Raw genomic sequence first — 19881 nt, forward strand, 5'->3', positions numbered from 1 at the left:
AAGGCCATCATCATATCCAAGACACAATATTATCTACCACACATTCCCTATTCAAACTTCTGCAGGTGTCCTTCAAAATTGTCCTTTCTAATTTTTTTTTAAAGATTTTATTTATTTATTCATGAGAGACAGAGAGAGAGAGAGAGAGAGACAGAGGCAGAGGGAGAAGCAGGCTCCCCGCGGAGCAGGGAGCCCGATGCGGGACTCGATCCCGGGACTCCAGGATCATGACCTGAGCTGAAGGCAGTCGCTTAACCAACTGAGCCACCCAGGCGCCCCTGTCCTTTCTAATTTTGTGTGTGTGTGTGTGTGTGTGTGATCCAGAATCCACTTGAGAATCAGGCCTTGCATGTTGTGGTCATGCCTCTCCAGCCCCCTGTGATCTAGAACAGTCTCCCTGCCTTTGTTTTCATGCCATTGATATTTTAAAGCGTTCAGGGCAGCTGTCTTGTAGAATGTCTCTCCATTGAGATGTTTCTGATTGTTTCCTTATGACCAGATTCTGGTTCAACATTTTGGTAAGAATTCTCCTTGGGTGATGGGTGTCCCTCTCTGTGTGGGCTGTGAGGAGCCGTGGGATGTTGGCTTGTCAACATGATTGGTGATGTTGAATCTCATCACTTGGCTCAGGTGGTTTCCACCAGATCTCTCTGATATGAAGCGGCCCTTTTCCCCTGGTGATTCATGATTCATTTGCGAGGTGATGTTTTGAGACTGTGGGAATATCTTGTTGCTCAACAAACATTTTACCCAAAACTTCCAGCATCCACTGATGTCCTTACCGAAACTGATTGCAAATGGCGATTTTCGAATTCCATCATTCCTTGCCTATTTTGTAGTTGGCATTCTGCTATAAAGAGCTTTCCCTTCTTCCTTACCCTCCCCGGTATTCTTTTTAATCTTCACAATCCACCCTGCAGGGTAAGAGTTGTTACCCTCATTTTTTTTTAAGATTCTATTTATTTATTTGAGAGAGAGGGACAGAGCACGAGCAGGGGGAGGGGCAGAGGGAGAGGGAGAAAAAGACTCCCCACTGATCAGGGAGACCGACATGGGGCTCGATCCCAGGACCCTGAGCTGAAGCCAGATGCGTAACCGACTGAGCCACCCAGATGCCCCAAGAATGGTTACCCCCATTTTAGAGATGAGGGAACTGAGATCTAGGGAGCTTCAGTCATTGGCTGAGTGAGTGGCAGAAGCAGGATTCAAACACAGGCCCTTCTCCTGTTTGAGCCCTCACCCACTGCCCTCTGGAATCTTCTCAGATTTCTGGGTTTCTTCTCTGATGACTCAGCTCCGAACAGGGGGTGAGGAGCGGTGCCCTCTCCCAGTGGAGTTCCTGTAGCAGGTGGGAGAGAACTGTAGGGCAGCAGGGGTGGGGTGGCAGACAGAGATTTCCTCTCTTGGAAATCATGAGATGGCCTCCCACCTTAGAGGCTGTGTAGTGCTGACAAATCCGTCTTCGCTGCTCCCTGAGGCCCTCCACCCCTGCGGGCTGTGTTCCATTTTTTGCTGGGCTCCTGGCTCTGTGGAGTATGACCATGGTGACCCCAAGTCCCAGAGCTCTGGAGAAGGGCCCAAGGTCAATTACTCTGCCCCACTGACTCCTAAAGACACAGGGAATGATTCTGCAAGTCCGATTTCCGGTCAGGGAGTTAGAGTCACTGTCTAGCCAGCAAGCATACTCCGCCTAAATCCTGCTCCAGGAGAAAGGTTGTAAAGGCCCAGAGGCAGGAGCGGTCATTGGAGTGGGGGACATTCCGGAATGAGAGCAGTGGGGTGGAGTCCTCTGCCTACCTCCTGCCCTTCCCATTCATTCTCCACTTTTACTTTGTTCCGTCTCTCATCTGGGATCCCTTCCTATAGCCACTCGCTCAGCAAACCCGTGTGCCAGGCACGCGCTGGGATGCCCCGGTAACAAGACTGAGACGCAGGCTTCAGGGAGGTCATGGACAAGGAGACAGGCAAGGGAAGAGGTCACTAGGTGGTAAGCTCTGTAAGAGATGCCCGATGGCACTGGAAGTCCGGCGCCCTTCCCCAGGTCATCAACTTTAGTCCCCACTGCAACCCCTGGGATGTATACAAACACGATCCCCATTGCACAGATAAGGAGACAGAGGTTCAGAGAGGTTCCCTGCCATGCCCAAAGCCCTACAGTACATGACAGGGCTGGCCATTAAACAACCCCTTCGTGCCTCTTGTCCCAAGTGCAGGGCGGGGCACGGCTGGTGCAGAGACCAAGGCCCCAGGGAAATTTCGAGGGTTCAGTGTGGTTGCTGGGGTCCCCTCCCTCTCCCTCAGTCCTCCTGCTTCCCTCTCCCTCTCGCTCCTCCTTGCATACCTGCAGAGCTGAGGCTGACTGCCTCTGGGGTGTCTGATCCCCTCTCTGCACCCCCCAACCTGTCCCTCCCCTAGTCCCCAGGGGCTGTGAGGCCCACATTCCTCCCCGACTCTCTCAGTCCCATTAATGTGTTTACGCTGGAGCGGGCCCAGGGGAGCCCGACCGGACTCTCCCCGCCCCGCCCCTCCCCCACCGTGCAGTGGACAGGTGAGAGGTGGAGGCCGGTGAGAGTCGCAGGAGAACCTGACCCAGAGTCCAAATTCCTGCCCCCGTCTGAACAAGTCCAGGGCGGCCAACAGTAGCCCCCGGGTCCCCGCACCCCTTCCCGCACAGCCCCTCCAGTGGCTGACAGGCCCTAATCTCAGCTGTCTTCATGCATCCAGCCCTCCAAGCTTGGGGTCACCTGACGCCAACACAGTTTAATTCAGAAGCTGATTTCTGCTTGTCGGCAACATGTCATTTCTGAAATTGCTTTCTCTGCCCAGAGGCGGGAGATGTCAGAGCTGCGCAGGTGTTACCGCGGTGCTGCCCACCACCCCCCCCAAGTTCAGGAAGGATTAAGGGGCGTGGGGGGTGCACATTAGATCCTCCAGCTCTGCTTCTCATGTTTCCCCAAAGGCCGGGGGCCAGGGATGGGAGATGCTGGGAACAGCCTCGGCTTTCCTCTCCTGCCCAGAGACAGAGGCCCAGAGTTGGGGAAATGAAGCTGCTGCCGCCGCTGATACTGACAATATCAACAGGACATTGTTTCGAGCATGTTCTATGCAGGTGCCAAGCACCTTGCAGAGTGCCTCTCATTGCCCTGTTTGAATCACAAGACAGCCCTCCAAGTTGGTGTTGTCCCTCCCTTACAGCTGAGAAGACTGAGGCTCAGAGAGGTTAGATCTCTTACCTGAGGTCACAGAGCAAGTAGGTGGGGGATCTAAGACTCAGACCCAGTGAGGGCATCAGCCAGACCGGGATTTGGAGGTCTGGCAAGAGATGGGCCACAGGGTTGGGAGGACTTGGGGGCTGGCTTCTAGGCTTGCTTCATGGCTTGGCCTAAATATCTTCATTGAAATTTACCTGCCCCCCCCAACTCCTCCACCCCTGCAACCCCTTAAATCGTTGTTTGCCCCCTCATTTACATTTTCTTAGCATGTTGCATATACCTTGACTAGCAAATAGCTCTTAATATTGACATTCTTTGCCTTATTGGATGAATGAAAAGATGAATGAACCAATGAATTTGTGAATCTTGCCCTCCATACGGTTCCCTGCCTAGCAGCGTCCTACCAGAGCAGGCTTCCTGTTTCAGCCTCCCGGACACCCTGGCTCATCACCGGCCATGCTCCCTGCCCTTCTCTCTCTCCTTTTCCTTCCCCATCACTCCCTCATGCCTCACCTTCCCCGTTCCCAGGACCCTCTGCTGCCCCACCATCAGTAACAAGGCCGCTCAGAAGCCCGAGCCTGAAGCTTCCACAAGATGAGAGCTGCTTTCTGCAGCCCCAGGCCGGAAATGAGCTAATCAACTGGAAAGTAGCCTGCTGGTCTCCTTATGAAGAGGGTGTGTGGGCCAACCCGCCCTCCCCGAGGAGGTCCTCACCCCTCACCTCCACCTGCTTCCCCAGACTGAGCTTCTCCCCTGCCTCTCCCTTCAGCACTTCAGAGGACCCCCAGCTGTGCGTACTTGACCCTTGGCCTGGGCCAGAGCTAGGACATGGCTGGATTGGCTGGTGTAGATCCCAGGACAGAAAACTGTCCTCACCCACCTCATGCATTTCTTGCATTAGTATCAAGCATTCACTTTAGTCAAAAGGCACAAAGCAGTACCAGCTGGACAGGAACTCATCAAAGATCCATAGAACTTCGGACCTAATGCGCTCTTCCCATTTTACAGATGAGGAAACTGAGTCCCAAGGCGAGTAGCCGCCATAACATCCTGAACGCACGTTGGGATCAGGGTTGGGCTGGCGGCAGGGGGACTTCTGAAGTGGGGAGACACTATTTCCCGACACATGGCTCTTCCCTTGTGATCATTTATTGAGGGGTACTACTTATGTTCCAATTACAAATTAGGGTTTAAAAAAATGAAATCAGGATCCACTTCACAGAAGGTGCTTAAATGTCCACGAAGAAAGGATAGGTAGTCTTTAAAAGTCAGATAAACAGAGTTCTAGGTGAGCCAAGCAGCCACGTTACCTTTCTTCTCTGAGCCTCATTCATTAAAAGAAACGAACGGGACAAAAAGCTCTATATAGGTATCCCTCGATAGATAGATGATAGATAGATAGATAGATAGACAGACAGATTGCATACATAGTATGCTTATATGTGCCAGGCGCTGTGCCTGGCCCTGGGGATGAAGCAGTTAACGAGGCAGGCACAGTCCCAGCTCCTAAAGGACAGAAGACAGATAAACAAGTCGTCACTGTTCAGTGTGATAAACTGACAACCCTGGTCGCCCCAGGCAGCTGAACCTGGTGGCTGGGGAACGGGTGGGAGCCTAGGGAGGCTTTTCACTGTATTCCTTGCTGTTGCTCTTGGATTGTGAACCATGTGAATGCATTACTTACCCCCGAAAATAAACAAAATAAAAAAATAGAATGAAAATCAAGTGTGATGAGTGGTGACAAGGGATGAGTACAGGGTGCTTTGGGGAAGACGGGGCGGGGGGCAGGTAAGCGGGGTGCAGACCTGGCCTGGGGAAGTGAGAGAGGGCTCCTCGGAGGAGGAGAACCCAGCTTCAGCCTGCCGCATAGCGAGGCCTTGGCCCGGTGAGGAGCTTGAGGGGAGGATAAGGGAGGTGCCGGCGGGGAGGTTATGGGGTGTGCAGGGTCGTCGAGGGGCTCAGACGGTAGTTCTAGAAAGGGTCTGGCACATGATGTGCTTAATATAAAACAGTCGCTACTACTATTAGCCTCCGATTACGGCCGCTGCCGTTGGCGGGGACGAGGGAGGGGGCCCTCATGTTGCTGCTGCCCCTACGGTATATTCCGGGGCCTCCGGGAGTCCCTTGGCGACGGGCGCTCCCGGCACTTGCGGCGGCATCTTATCGTCCACGTGGACCCGGCCCCGGGTGCCGGGCGACAGAGAGAAGGCCCAAGCTGAGGGTGCCTTGTTCCGGGGAGGGGGTCCTTGGCTCCTCTCGCCGCGGTTCCCTCTCGAACACAGGGCCCAGACAACCCTGGATTTCTGATGCAGAGGACGGCTGCCTGGGTCCTTTCGTTTCACGTCACAGACCAAGAAACCCCCCCAGGCTGGGAAGGACCACGGACCCAGGACAGCGTATGGCATAGTGGCGAAAACCAGCATGGTAAGCACGAAGGGTGCACCAACCCCTCGGCCTCACCACCACCCCATCAGCAGCAAGGGACTGAAATGACTCCCCCATTTTACAGATGAGGATGCCGAGGCATGCAAAGGTTAAGTTAACCTCCACGAGGTCACGTTCTTGAGGCCACGCGGTCAGGCTTTGACCCCGGGCGGCCTCGTGGCCACTTCCCGGCCCCAAAGCAGAGCTCCTGTGTCTCAGATTCTCTCTGTGTGTCTGCTCAGCCCTTCCCTGCAACAGGAAGAGAACCATTTCCTCCAACTCAGTAAAGCCCACTAAGCACATCGAAAACCTTATTTGTGTTCTGGACTTAGAACCCATGATCACAACAATAAAATTTTGAAAATCTGATTTCCAGGGAGGCCGGATGGTCAGGAGTTGACTACATCTAGATGCAGGATGGGGTGGGGGCGCACAGCTCCCTGAGAGGTGTTCCCTTTGGAGTCAGGACCTCTGGGGTGTGACAGCCTTAGCCTGACAGGAAGAGGGGGTCAGCATGTGACCCTGTGGCTGGGGTCCAGCGGGGAAGGGCCCTGACCCCAGGCAAGCTGTGAGCTAGTGAGCCACAAGGAAGCAGGGCTGGCGACCATGGCCCCTCTCTACTTCTTGGGAGAAAGCAGGAGTCACGTAAGCACAGAGCTTCATCGTGGCCTTGGCGGGGTTCGGCCAGCTGTCAGTGGTCATGGCCTCCAGCCCCTGGGTTGACCAGATGGACCTCAGATCTCTGACTCCTAAAACCTAATTCAGACCTCTGCCCTCTGTGTTCCTGGCCCCCCTTCTCCCTGGCACTCAGTTGACTCCCATCAGCCTTGCAAGTGCGTGGTAGTTACAAGAACATGTCTTTTCTTCCCTTCCAGACCCTGGAGGGAGGAGCTCCACATGGCCTTCCGTGTGCTGGTTGCATCTCATTGACTCCTGAGTGAGGCCTTTGACTTTGGACCTTTAGAGAGCAGAAGAAGGCCTCTTGAAGCAACAGACCCCAGCCTTGCGGACAGGATCAGCAATCTTTATTGACAGATCTCTCTGTGCCGTAATTTCTACATTCATCTGTAAAATGGGGATATGCTAACCCCTGCATTGTGAGGATTCCACTCATTAACACAGGAGCTCATAACAGGCCCGGGCCACTGTCAGCTCTAAACCAGCGTTAGCTGCTATGATCATTACCATCAGCGCTCTTCCTGGAAGACTCTGCCCCCCAGGCTCCTGGGCTACCCCTCTCCTACCACCACTTGGGCCCTGCCTGAGCCTCCATCCCCGAGGCCCTGCCTCATTCCCTGTTGGCTGTGTGTCTCTGTCCCTGGGCCCCCCTCCCCCTTTGTCCCCTTCCCTCCCTATTAACCCACTGCTCCTAAGGCCTTTGGCCAGCTAATAACGCTGCTGTCAGTTCAGATTAGAGCCCATTACGTTCCTTCATCTCAGCTTAAAATTTTTGTGGTTTCCCAGCTCTGCCTAAAGTGCTCCACAAGGGGCAAGGGCTGCCCAGCTGGAGGAAGCTTTGGGAGAAGGAATGCGGGGTCTGTGAATTCCCCAGGTGGGTTCCTGCCTGGGACATGGAGCTGCACTGGGGGGTGGGGGCCAGGAGGAGTGGCCCCTCTGTGGGCTGTGAGCAGGAGACCAGGGAACTGGGGGTCTTGGGATCTTGACCTCATTGTCCTGGGGTAGACTCTCAGCCCAGCGTCCCCTGACAGACAGAGTCCACTGAGGCCTGCGTCTTGGGTACTCAGTCCAAGAGGAGTCCTGGAGTCACAAGAATTCTGCAACTGGGAGGCTCCTGGCCAAAGCACGGGGCCAAGCCTCTCTCCTGAGCCCTGCTCAGCCTTGTTCGGCCCTTCCCTCCAGGGGTCTCGCCAGCCACAGTGTTCCTCGGGAAGAGACAAGAGTGGGAGCAGGGGGCTGGGAGGGGGTTGCGTGCAGGTAGGGGGGCAAGACAAGCAAAAGGCCACTTTGGTGTGTGCTCCCCACGGCCCGGCAGGGAGTGTGCCAAGGACTTGGCCAGCCTCGACTTCCTTAATTCCCACAACAGCCGCCTGAGGTAGGCTCTCCAGTCACACAGCTAGGAAGGTGGAAAGCAGGTTTCAGATTCAGGTTGGCCTGTCTCCCTTGCAGAGCATCTAATGAAGGTGACAGAGGAGGGGCCCCCTGCAGCTCTCGGGGCTCTCCCGGGCAAGTCCCAGACCCTGGCAAAGGTTCTGGGTACAGAACCCTGACAACCCACGTCTGGGTCTTTCCTGCTCTGGGACTCAGGTTTTACATTTTAATCATCACATCTAACTTTTGTATAGGACACTCCCATTTACAAAGTGTCTTTCATGGCTATTATTCATTTGTTGAGCCCCCCCAGCAGCTCCCAGGGGAGGCCGAGACATCTCTTTTTGCAGATGAGGAAACCAGGGCTCAAAGAAGTGAGGCCCTTGCCTGGGCTGCAGGTGGAAGATGGTGAGCCAGAACTCAAAGCCAGATCTGCGGGAGCCAGGCATGCAGAGGCGGGGCACCGCGCTCCGGCTTCTCTAAGGGGAGAGTCATCCTTTACCCCACCCTCTGCAGGGTTCCCAGCCCTGTCGCCTGCTGCCTGAGAGCTAAGAGATTTCCAGCGGGTACCCAAGTGGGGGGATCTCATCCGGGCCCCTTTAACCTTCCCCTGTTCCAGTCCCCCTGTTCAGTGGGGAGGATGTCAGTTTGTAGAGAGTGTCCGGGAGAAAATGAAATGGCTCCCATATCACCCGGCCCAACAGCCTTCCGGCTGCGATGTCCTCATCCACGGCCCAGGCTCACCCTGTCACCAGGTCCTGGTCCTTTTTCGTACTTTACTCATGAGGGTCAGAGGATCACTCTCTGCAGGGCCTCAGGGACCCCAGAGATTTCTTGGCTCCAGATGGAATGGTCTCTGTTTCTAGTGAAAGTTAATGCCAGTCCTCCAAGTTTCAAAGTCCTTCTTTACACTTCTTACAGGCTGGACACGTCACAGCTCTGCTTGGAACCGTGGCTGTCATCCCCAGGTGTGCCCCTCAGCCTTTCCCCACCATCTCAGCCCGTAGCTCCAGGCCCTGAGCCCGTGTCCTAGGCCCCAGCCAGCCGATCCACTTCCACTCTCCCTGCATGTGGCCACATTTTCCCGCTTCTGAGCCTCTGCTCGTGCCAGTCCTGCTGAGAATGCCTTTCCTTCCTTTGTCCACTGTCCTCACTCCTGCCCCACCTTAAAGCTAGAGAAAGAAGCTTCCCACGGCTCCCCAGAGTGAATCATGCCTTCCTGGGAGCTCCTACCATCAGACCGCTTTTCCCTTTACCTTGACACTAAGCGCCCTGCGTTGTGGGCACCTGGGCAATCATCTCCCTCTCTCCGCTCCCCCTCCCCGGACTATGAGCTCCTTGGGAGCAAGGCCCGGCTCTCATCCACCTCCATTCCTGCAACAGTTCTGCCCCTTCTTCCTGCCGTCTTTCCTTCTTCCATTCCTCCCTCCTTCAACAAATATTTGTTCCATGACAGTCAAGGGCTGCCCAGCTGGCAGAAGCTTCAGGAGGTCTGGATAATAAATAAATTATCATTCACCATGGGGAGAGGTGAGAACAGCGCCAAATTCTGAGTTGAGGTTGGAAGCCTAAAGAAACCAAACCGGAAAGGCTCTGGTTTCTAGAGGCTGGGAGAAAAGAAAGAAGCAAGGAGCCTAATTCATCCTTCTGGGCATGGGCAGTTGCTGGCCACACAGGGCTATGGGTCCCTAGAGGGGCCAGAGAGTGGACACCATGCTTCCAGGGGCTCCGTGGGGGTGGAGACGTGTTAGTGGACATCTTTGTCAGGACACACAACGAAGACGAGCACAGCGGGCCACCCTGCCTACAGTCTGTCTGCAGCACTCAGCAGCCCCTCCGACCCCGGCTTCGGTTTGTTCTAATAACTCAAGACCGTAATAGTCACCTACATCCATTCTTCAGGCCAGTGAACGACGGCACCCTGGCCTTGACAACTCGCAGCTAATCCCTCTGGTTCCTTTCAGTGTAAAGAGGAGAAATTGAGGATGCAGCCCACACCCTCAAGGGACTTCCAACCTCGTGGGATTAACCACCCGGCAATGTGATTGAGTGAGTCCCTTCCCTTCTCTGGGCCTTAGGCTCCCGCTCGGCAGTAACGAGAAGGATCAGACTCTCTGACCTTGAGTCCTTGCCAGGCCTCACATAATTCCAAAGTAGGTTCTACACATAAGGTCACTGGGTGATGTGCAGGGATCATTTAAGTCCCCCTAGGACAGGTGCCAGGAAATCTACCAATTGGATAATTAGGCTTGCCCCGACCCCTCATCCCTCGAGGGAGCAGATGTGGACCTCAGCTCCACTCCCCGCAGTGGCGGGCGGAAGTGCCGGGCGCTGTGGGGGTCCCCTGGTGGAATGTGGCTTTGGTGGGCGCTGGGACCTAGGGCTCGGCTGACAGATCTAAGGCTGCCGCCTGCCACCAGCTCTCCATAGGGCGGCCTGCCGGCCTCCCTCCTGTGGAATGAGGAGCCCTGCTCCCCCCTACCTGGCGTTTAATCTTTAATGCAGCCCCAACTGCCCTCGGGCAGGACCCATCAACCCACCCGCTCTGATAAAAGCGATAATTAGCTCTTTTTCAACTTTTCACTTCTCCCCCCTCTACTCTGATGTGTGAGCATTGGGAGAATTCCAGCTAATGGGTCTGCCCTCAGCCAATTCCCCGGCCCATGTGGGCCGGAATGCACAGGGTCATTAGCGGGGCCTCCCGGGCAGGGGCCTGTGCTTGGGACGTGCTTGCCTGCCCGCTCTGGGGTGCTCCAGCCACCCAGGAGAGGGCCCGGCCTCAGCAGAGCAGACCTGCCCAGACCTGCTGGATCCCACTGTCCTCGGTGGTGGCCCCTCCCTGCACCTCCACAGAGTCCACTGGGAGGTGGCCTGAGGCTCCCATGGGGCCAGGCCAAGAGGACAGGAGGCCACCCATCCCCAGGCATCGCCCTGCTCCCAGGGCAGGGAGCCCAGCTCGGGTTCAGCCACCGGTCAGTGTGGAGGCTGCTGGCTGGGATCCCCCGAGTCCCGCCCCGTCAGTGACTTGTAATAACTAACTTGTGTGCTGTCCCTTTCAAAGTGCCTCCAGATAGCTTAGCTCAGAGGTGTCCGCAGCCCAGGGCTTAGCCATGCAGGCTCAGGAGCTGCCCTCAGGACTGGGGGTGGGGGGTGGAGGGGGCAATTCTGGCTTAGCTCCTTTCCCCTTCTTCTCTGACCAGCTCGGGCCAATGCTCACAGACTTCTTGGCCAACCTTGTACCAGAGGCTGCCAGCACCCAGAACCATGGGGCCTCCGTCACTAATGCCACAGGATGAGAGGCACCCAATTAGCCAGGGATACCAGAGTCTAGAGCTACTACCTTAGTGGTCGTAAACAGGGTCCTTGATGTCTAGGATTAGAGGTCACCGTTAGTCAGGGCCACCTTCTTCTAAAAACCCAAGGCCACCTCCACCTGCTGCTGTTGACCACTAGAACCACTTAGACCCACAGGACACAGGCACCTAGTACCCAGAAAAGCCCACCCAGGGCTGCCATCAACCAAACCTCGAGGGTCACCATGAGCCAGCACGTCGAACCACAAAGTTGCCGATGTCCGGTCCGTCCTTGGACTTGTATGGGATTAAGGAACTTTGTGGTAAGGTCACGTTGGCACTTAGCACATGGCCTCTCTTGCCTAGGCTGTGGGTATATTTTCCTTTACTGACTCTGCAGCAATAAGATATCACGGGGTCTTGTGGGCGGCTTCTCCCACTGCCTGAACTTCTTCCCCTTGCTCAGCTGGGTCCTGGATTCTCACTGCGAACTTTTCAAAGAGGAAAGCAGGTAATGTGTGTCATGGGGGTGAGTTCTGGATACCCAGCATCCATCCCTGAGTGGGGCCTGTTCAGCGAGAGAGGGAGTGCGTGGCCTTTGAATGTAGTCTCCTCATTTTCCAGAAAGTTATTGAGGAGTGGGATCCAAGGACTTCCTGGAAGAGGCGACATTAGTTCCCTAGAGACAGAGCAGACTATCAGGGACAGGGACTCCCTAAATCACAGGCTCTCCATCCCACCCACTCAAAGGCTAACATTTCTCCACGCTTTTGAGCTTTGGACGAGACTGTGACCTTGCTGAGATACCCAGGCAAGATGTGGAAGCGGACTCTTCTCTCTCTACTTCCCCACCTTCTCCCAACCAACAAATACACAGCTTCAGAATATCACAAATGTACACAAAGTTCCAGGGTTTTAACAATGGAACTCTTAGTAATTTCAATTTTTAAAAATGGTATACATTTTCTTTTTTTTTAATTTTATTTATTTATTTGAGAGAGAGAGAGAGAGAGTGCATGAGTGGGGAGAGGGGCAGAAGCAGAGAGAGAGAGAGAAGCAGACACCCCACTGAGTGGGGAGCCCCATGCGGGGTTTGATCCCAGGACCCTGAGATCATGAACTGAGCTGAAGGCAGCTGCTTAACTGACTGAGCCACCCAGGCGCCCCCAAAAAAGATATATATTTTCAATAATTCCAATAGGATCCTTGGACTGCTACCTCAAGAGTTTCCACTGCCAAGTTCAAGGGTCCCCCAGGAAGTGAGCTACGTGGTTGCTCTGTTCTCCTCTGGCCACAGCCTGTGCACATGGCTGTTGTCATGAGACCCGGTCTCATCTCTCGCCCACGGGGGGCCTCCAGCTGCCCCACTGTGTGTAACGAGGGCCACAGGCGAGACCTGCGGGGGTGACAGAGCCAAGGGGTGAGGTAGGTCTTACGGCAAGAAGGGAAGTGAAGAGCAGAGATAATCAAACAGAGATAAAGGTCATGCTGGGGGTTCTTGCCTTGTGGAACCACAAAATTCAGGAAGGATCCTTGTCTAAGGGAGCCAGCCTCAACAGAGAGTCAGATGGCTGTCTATTTCGAATAATCGCAGCACCTAAAACCCTCGTGCATTACAAGCCTCATACCCTGCTGGTAGGAACATAACATGGTGCAGCTGCTTTGGAACACACTTTGGCAATCCCTCCAAATGTTAAACATGGAGTTACCATATGGTTCAGCAGTTACACACCTGGGGATTTACCCAAGAGAGCTGAAACATATGTCTGGACAAAAACTTGTGCAGGAGTGTTCACGGCAGCATTATCCACAATAGTGAGAAGGTGGGAACAAGCCAAAGTCCACTAACCAGTGAATGGATAAACCACACCATCTACCCACACAATGGAATAGTATTCCGCCATCAAAAGGAATGACGTCCGGATGCCCAGTGCAGCATGCGCGCACCTTGCCACTTTTCGGCTGAGTAAAGGAAGCCAGTGACAAAACATGGCACATTGCATGATCCCGTTTACAAGAAATGTCCAGAAGAGAAAAATCTATAGGGACAGAAAATAGAGCAGTGGTTGCTTAGGTCTGGGCAGGGGTGGGGGAGTGGGGAGGGAGGATCAGGAGTGGTTGCCAACAAGCATGGGTTTTGGGGGGCAGGTGGTGAACAATTCTCTGAAAGTAGGGTCGTGGTGATGGTGCACAATTCTGTGAATGTACGACAAACCACTGACTTGTACACTTGAAAAAGGGTGAACCTTATGGTCTGTGAATTCTCCCAATACAGCTGTTATTTAGAAAAGTGCTAGGAAACGGTGTCAGGTGAGTTGATTGTGACTGCATTTAATTCTTACAGAGACCCGCCGGAGAGCTAGGGAAGTGGCCTAGTAGAGCAGTGTGGAGCACAGAACTTGCAGTCCTACTGTGACCTTGAACATGTCCCTCAACCTTCCTGAGACTCATAGTCCTCATCTGTAAAATGGGTACCATGATCTGAATGCTATACACACAGTACGACCTGGAGCGCATGGGCATCATTGCCACTAGAGATAGTACACGACGTCCTCCCATTCTTTTCTACTTCTCAAGCCCCCTAAAGTCCAGCCACTCTTAGAGGATGAGGATGATGAAGAATAAGGAGAAGGAGAAGCGTTTATGAGGGTCTTATATCTGCTTCTCTGTCAAGTCACCTGCGTGTTCAGCACTTCAGGACACGGCAGGGTGGGAAGACTATGGTTGTAGCTAATCTCCATCAGGCATTTTTGATCTCACAACATTTTTTTTAACACAAGCTCTATGTCCAGCGTGGGGCTCGAACTCACGACCTTGAGATCAAGAGTCACATGCTCCACCAAGTGAACCAGCCAGGCGCCCCGATATCAAGCACTTTTGCAGCAGACATTGATGTTGGTTTGTTTGTTTTTTTCATTTCATCTCAGAAAAGTGGTCTAGTCTGGAGATACCATTAATTCATTCATTATTGAACACCATCTACAGGCCAAGCTCAGTGCTCTAGGATAGAGTGGGGACCAGGCCAGTCCAGGGTGTGGTCCTCATGGAGCTTCTATTCTGGGGCTGGGGGAGGTAGATAATAAAGAAGTAAACATAAAAGGATGCATTTTCTCACCAGCTATAATGCAATTGAAAGAAATAAAATAAAGGTGGGAGGGACTACCTTATACAGGTGTTCAAGGAAGTTTCCTTGAAAAATAGGCTTGTGGGCTAAGATAGGATTGGGGGCATGTGAGGTACAGGGAACTGAACTGGGAACGAGCCTGGCACATTTCAGGAACAGCAAGAAGGCCAAGGTGGCCGGAGCAGAGGGAGCAGCAAGGGGAGACCCTGACGTAGACAGGGGTCTCTTACGCAGAGCAAGCAGGTCTGCATTAGGGACTCGGTTTTTGTATGTAGGGCCACGGGCTGCATGGGAAGGCTCTCCAGACTTCTTGTGAGGGGGAATGAGAGGGGAACAGCAGTTCCCCATGGCATGGTGTCTAGTATGGTGTCTCCCTATGCTCACAGCAATGGAGTGGGGCTGGGTCATTTGCAACAAATCTTTTGGTTTCCTCCACAGTGTGCAGCTGCCAGGCATCATCTCTGAGCAAGCTGGAGCAAGAATTTTACCACGGAGATTCCTTCTGGGGCCTGCTATGGATCCAGCTAGATGAGCTGCCCCCTCCCTGAACACTGCCTCGTAAGCATCTTCCTTCTGGTTGGGCCACGTGGAGCACACATGTCATTTTCTCCTTTGCTTTAGATCAAGCCCGGTCTTTGGCTGTGAATTGTTTATGAAAAAATGGAGGCTCATGGATGCCTACTTGTGCACACCTTGTCAGAGACAGATGGGGGCGGTGTCCATGCGGGAGACTGGGCAATGCACTGGAGAAGGCATTTTGCTCATACATATGTGGGGTTCAGAGTAATTCAGGGGACACTAGATAGTGCGCGCATGTGTGTGTGTGCGTGTAAGAGAGAAAGAGAGAACGCTGTGGCAGGAAGTTTTCACTTGGCCTAGTTTTAACAACAAACAAGGAGCAGTTTGTGGCCAAGCAGTCCTTCTAGAGGGAAAAACAAACAGAGCAGGGAGCTGAGAAAGCCAGGGGTGGGTTTACTGCTCCTGGGGTGGGGGAAGAAACACAAAACGCCTGGATCTTTCATCAATTGTCAACAGACACTGTGAGTAGCCAGCTCCCCCTTCTTGCTAAAGAGAACCCCAGTTCTGATGAGATACCCATCCCCTCCGGGGAAGAGATCTCCACCCCCCAGCTCAGGGGTAAATCCAGGTGTGATCATCCCTTTTTCCCTTTTCAGAGATTAATTTGAACATGGGCAGGTAACACAATGCTAACCAAAGAGACTTGAAAGCAAGTTCTGCTGGGTTTGTGAGTAAGTTTCCCTTTCTCTTAAAAAGGGACATGAGAAGAAACTGTTTCTCTTACGTTTCAATTATTTACAGCATTGGCCTGCAAGACCTGGATTTGTGGCAGCCACTTTGACACCACGAGGTGAGCTGGCAAGCGCTTGGGGCGTAGTCAGGCTGAAAGAGAGAAAAAATCCTAATTCTCACGGATGCCATTGAGTCCATGACCCTGAGCCCCCTTGCCCAGGGTTTCCTGCAGAACTCTGCCTCTCCCTTGGAAATGAGGTGCTCCCATCTCCTGGGCCTCCACCTCCCAAAACACAGAGCCGGAGGTGCCCACTCCCACCACCAAGGAACCAGCTCTGGGATCTTGGAGCAGGTCTCCACTTGTCCTAAAACCTCTGTTTTTACACAGTGGCCCTAGTGAGATGATCTTAGCCTTCATCACAGAATCCAAAGGTCCCCCGTGAAGATGGTGCTTATAATAACCCGCCCCTACCTAGCCAGAGTGGGCCAGAGCAACAAGACACAGTTGTACCCTTCTGCTAAGTCATAGCTGATCCCTTTTTGTACGTGTTGCACATGCATGAGAGAGGAAGGCCTGGTACAGGGTGGCATGGAAAAGAAGGAAATCTCTGGCCCTATCTAAGGACTGACCCATGACCTTGACTTCTTGGGCAATGAACACGGACAGTTAAACCATCATTCCCAAAAGTTCATGGTGCATCCAGGCAGCTGGGCCAGCCCAGGGGAATGTGGTTGCTTCGTCCCACAGCCCCTGGACTGTGTGTATGTGTGTGTGTGGTGGGGGGAGTGGGGGCAAGGTGGAGAGATTGTATGCCTCTGAGTGTGTGCCCAGCCCTGCAGACCAGGGTCCTCCAAGGGACCTGCCCCAGCGTGAAGGAAAGACCCCGCCCAGCAATGACGAAGTGGCTGGGACATTTTTCCACAGCATCTGGGAGGAACAGGCAGGGCCGGATGTGGGCCGCTGACCTTCTCCCTTCCTTCTCGAGAGGAAGCTCCTCCTGCAGCCACCTTTGTGCTGACTGCTGGGCGGTTACAAATGCCTTCCCTGCCTGTCCGATCTCTTCCTGAGAGTGAGGGGCAGCCCAGCCCAGCCCAGCCCAGCCCCCACCCTGGAGAAAGCCAGCCCAGGAAAGGAGCTGCAAGCCCTGGCTTCTGACCAGTGCTGATGGGCGGGGTGGGAGGCAAGGACCAGAGGCCAAGCCGAGGCCTTCCCCGGGCCTCTTCTAGAGCTTGGCTCCCTCCCCTCTCCCATAAGAAAATAGACACAGGGTCAGAAAGAACTTCCCTGAACGAATAGGACAGAGCCTGCCAAAGGTCTGGACTGGGACCAGCAGATGGATGGTGAGCATCTCTGGGCAGGGAAGGTGATCAATAAAACACTCCTGCAGCATGTAGCATGTGCCCTTTATAAGTATCACCTTATTTAACACCCCCTCCCAACCCTATGAAGATGGTGCCATCATTCTGCTCACTTTACAGATGAGCAAGTTGAGGCACAGAGAGGTTAAGCAACTGGCCTGAGATTGCCCATCCAGGAAGCGGCAGAGCCAGCTTTTGAACTCAGGCTGCAGAATTGTTGATGCTCTTAACTCATATGCAACCCTACCTCCCAAAGATGCAAAAATAAGAGCACTGCTTGAGCACCCATGTGTGCTAGGCGCTATCACAGGGTCCCGGCTGCAACCCACCGCCTGAGAGACCAGCATCGAACTCTGCCACGGCTACACCGCACTTAGGGCGATGAGGGTGATCAGAGCTCTGTTGTGAAGGCACCAAGAGCAGTTATACTGGGAAGCGGGAGGGCAGGACACAAGAGCATGAATTCCATCCGATCACCGCACCCACCATGTGTTGTGCCGGGTACTTTCAAATATGTGATTTCATTTGATCCTTGTAAAAACCTCATAAGGAAAATGTAGGTCAGAGTAGTCAAGTAACCTACCCAAGGATGCACAGCCAGCCGCTGGCCCCCACCTGCATCTCTCTGATAGCAAGGCCAGATAGCTTTCCACTATCCTAGGAGTGTACTAGGAGCACATGCCAATTAAGGAAACGGGGCTCAGAGAATTCAAGTAGCCTGCTGAGGTCAACGGGGGCAGGGGGCTGAGCCAGGATTTGAACGTAGGCCTTTCTGATGCCTTGATGAGCAACTGTCAGGGTTTGAGGTTCTTCTTGGCCCTGCTATTTTCAGGACTAGAGGGCCCCAGTTGGGGTTCCCTTGGGAGGGAACGAGAGAAGGGAAGTCCATACTCTTGTCCCTCCTGGCAAAGAAACCTAACTGCGGCTGTGAGCTGAGCGCTCAGGGCACCTGAGGCTGGCTGATCCCCAGTGTGTGAGGAGGGTGGGCCAGGCGCACGTTAGCTTCGGTGGGGAGGATGACACTGGTCCTCCTACCTAAGGGGCCCTTCCCATGCTCCAACCCCAGCGCTTGGCTTACACAAGGCTTTGGAGACCCCCACTGCCACCCAGCTCTCCTGATTTAAGAAAAGAAAATATAGTAAATATTGCTTCTCAAATTGTGTGCTACTTTCTTAAAAGCAGGGGCAGACAAAAAGGCCCCACCAATTTCTGCCTTGCCCGGGGCCCTGTAACCGCAGCTCCAGTTGGGGGGGTGACGTAGGGAGGTTCAGTCCCAGCACTGTGGGTGAGCAGGTGGGGGCCAGCCCAGCCTGGCTTGCCAACCCCCTCATCCCTCTCCAATGGAATATGCTTGATTTCAGGAGGCTAAGGTTTTGGGGTGGGGGAGCCGCAGAAGTCCCCTTTAAAAAGCCAAATGTTCAGGCAGGCCTGTGGCCCTGCTGTTTGACGGTTCTTGATGGATGAGCCCCCAACCCTCTTGTTGAGCCTCCTTGTCCCCCCTCCTCATGCAGCCCCCTCACTCTGTGAGGTCTGGCTTGTGCAAGGAAGCCTGTCAATGTTGGGACACGTTGGCCCCATGGCCTGCAGCGGGACGGAGGCCTCTGAGGGATGCCTGCTGTCTGGCCCTCTCCTCAGAGAGCTCCTGTAGCCCCATGCCTCAGGGTCTTGGGCGCTTCCCTTTCAAAGCTGCAAAATTATCGCCATTAATGAAGCTTCTCTCCCAGAGGCCCTCAAAGTACAGTGAAGAGGCCTTAGCTGTGGGGGATTCACAGCTAGATCTGGCTTATTTGGGGTTGACTTGGTGGGGGTTGAGTGGGGTTTTTGCCCTGGAAGGTGGCTGTTAGGATCACCCTGGGACAGCGGTGAGTTCAGCTGTGGACCCCTGTGGAGATGTGGCTCCTGCCTGGGTCCCTCTGGAGGAACCGTAGTGGAAGCTGACAGGGCTGGGGGCAGGGCAGGTGGCAAGTGAAGTTTCTAGCCCCATCCTGAGAATGAGTGCCTCCTTAAACTCTGTGCCCTTGCTACCTGGCTTGCCTTATCCTGGACCTGAACCTGAAGCCCCATTCATCTCCAATGGAAAGCCTGCCTTGATCGCTCTCAGACGCCATTCTGAGACTCTGTGGACCCAAAGGAACCCAGAAGAGCCCATATGGCCAGGCTCTGCGTTCTGGAGAACTGAGAACCCAATTTATGCATCAGCATGTGCCAGTCCTGGGGGGCCTGTCCGGGTGGGACAACTTGAGGGGAGAAGTACTATTCAAGTCAGCTCCCTGCCCTCAAGAGCCAGCAACCTCAGAGGGAGGCCAAGGGCAAATACTCCAGACCAGGGCTGCCCGCATAGAAACATAGCAGAAGCGACGAATGTGAGCCACATATTCCGTTTTAAATCTCTAGAAGTCATAGTAACAAAGGAAGAAGAAACAGGTGAAATTCATTTTAAGAACATTATCGTTTCACTGTGAATCAGTATTAAAAGGTACTTATATATTTTATGTATTTTTGTACTAAGTTGGTGAAAGCCGGTGCGTATCTTATACTTACAGGACACCTTGATTTGCATTAACTGCACTTCAGGTGCTCCGTGGCCACGTGTGGCTAGCGGCTTGTGACAGCGCATGGAGCTTGGACTGTGGGGGCAGCACCTTCATTTCTTTTTTTTTTTTAGATTTTATTTATTTATTTGAGAGAGAGAGAGACAGAGAGCACGAGTAGGGAGGAGAGGGAGAAGCAGGCTCCCCACTGAGCAGGGAGCCCAATGTGGGGCTCAATCCCAGGACCCTGGGATCATGACCTGAGTCGAAGCCTAACCAACTGAGCCACCCAGGCGTCCCGACAGCACCTTCATTTCAAGGGGAGAAAACAACCAGATAGGATGTACCAAGGTATGGCAGGTTACAGGCCTTGGAGAGGGGCCTAGAGACTCCTTCTTAGAGACTTTTCAGTCTGGATCAGCCTGCTTCACTTCTTGGCATGTTGAAGACAAGGCTTCAGGGATGGTTCCTGAGCTCTGGTTCCCAGACCTGCACTTCTAGAAGCCCTGACTACAGGGCCTTGTCATGTGTGTGTCACCCAGAGGTAGGGAGGTAAGCCCTGGACCGGAATCAAAACATGCAGATTCCAACCCCAGCTAGGCTTTGAACTCTGGGTGATATGCGTAGGTCACATCCCC

This window comes from Leptonychotes weddellii, chromosome 15 (assembly GCF_054177405.1).
Source record: "Leptonychotes weddellii isolate Sample4059 chromosome 15, ASM5417740v2, whole genome shotgun sequence".
Classification (NCBI taxonomy): domain Eukaryota; kingdom Metazoa; phylum Chordata; class Mammalia; order Carnivora; family Phocidae; genus Leptonychotes; species Leptonychotes weddellii.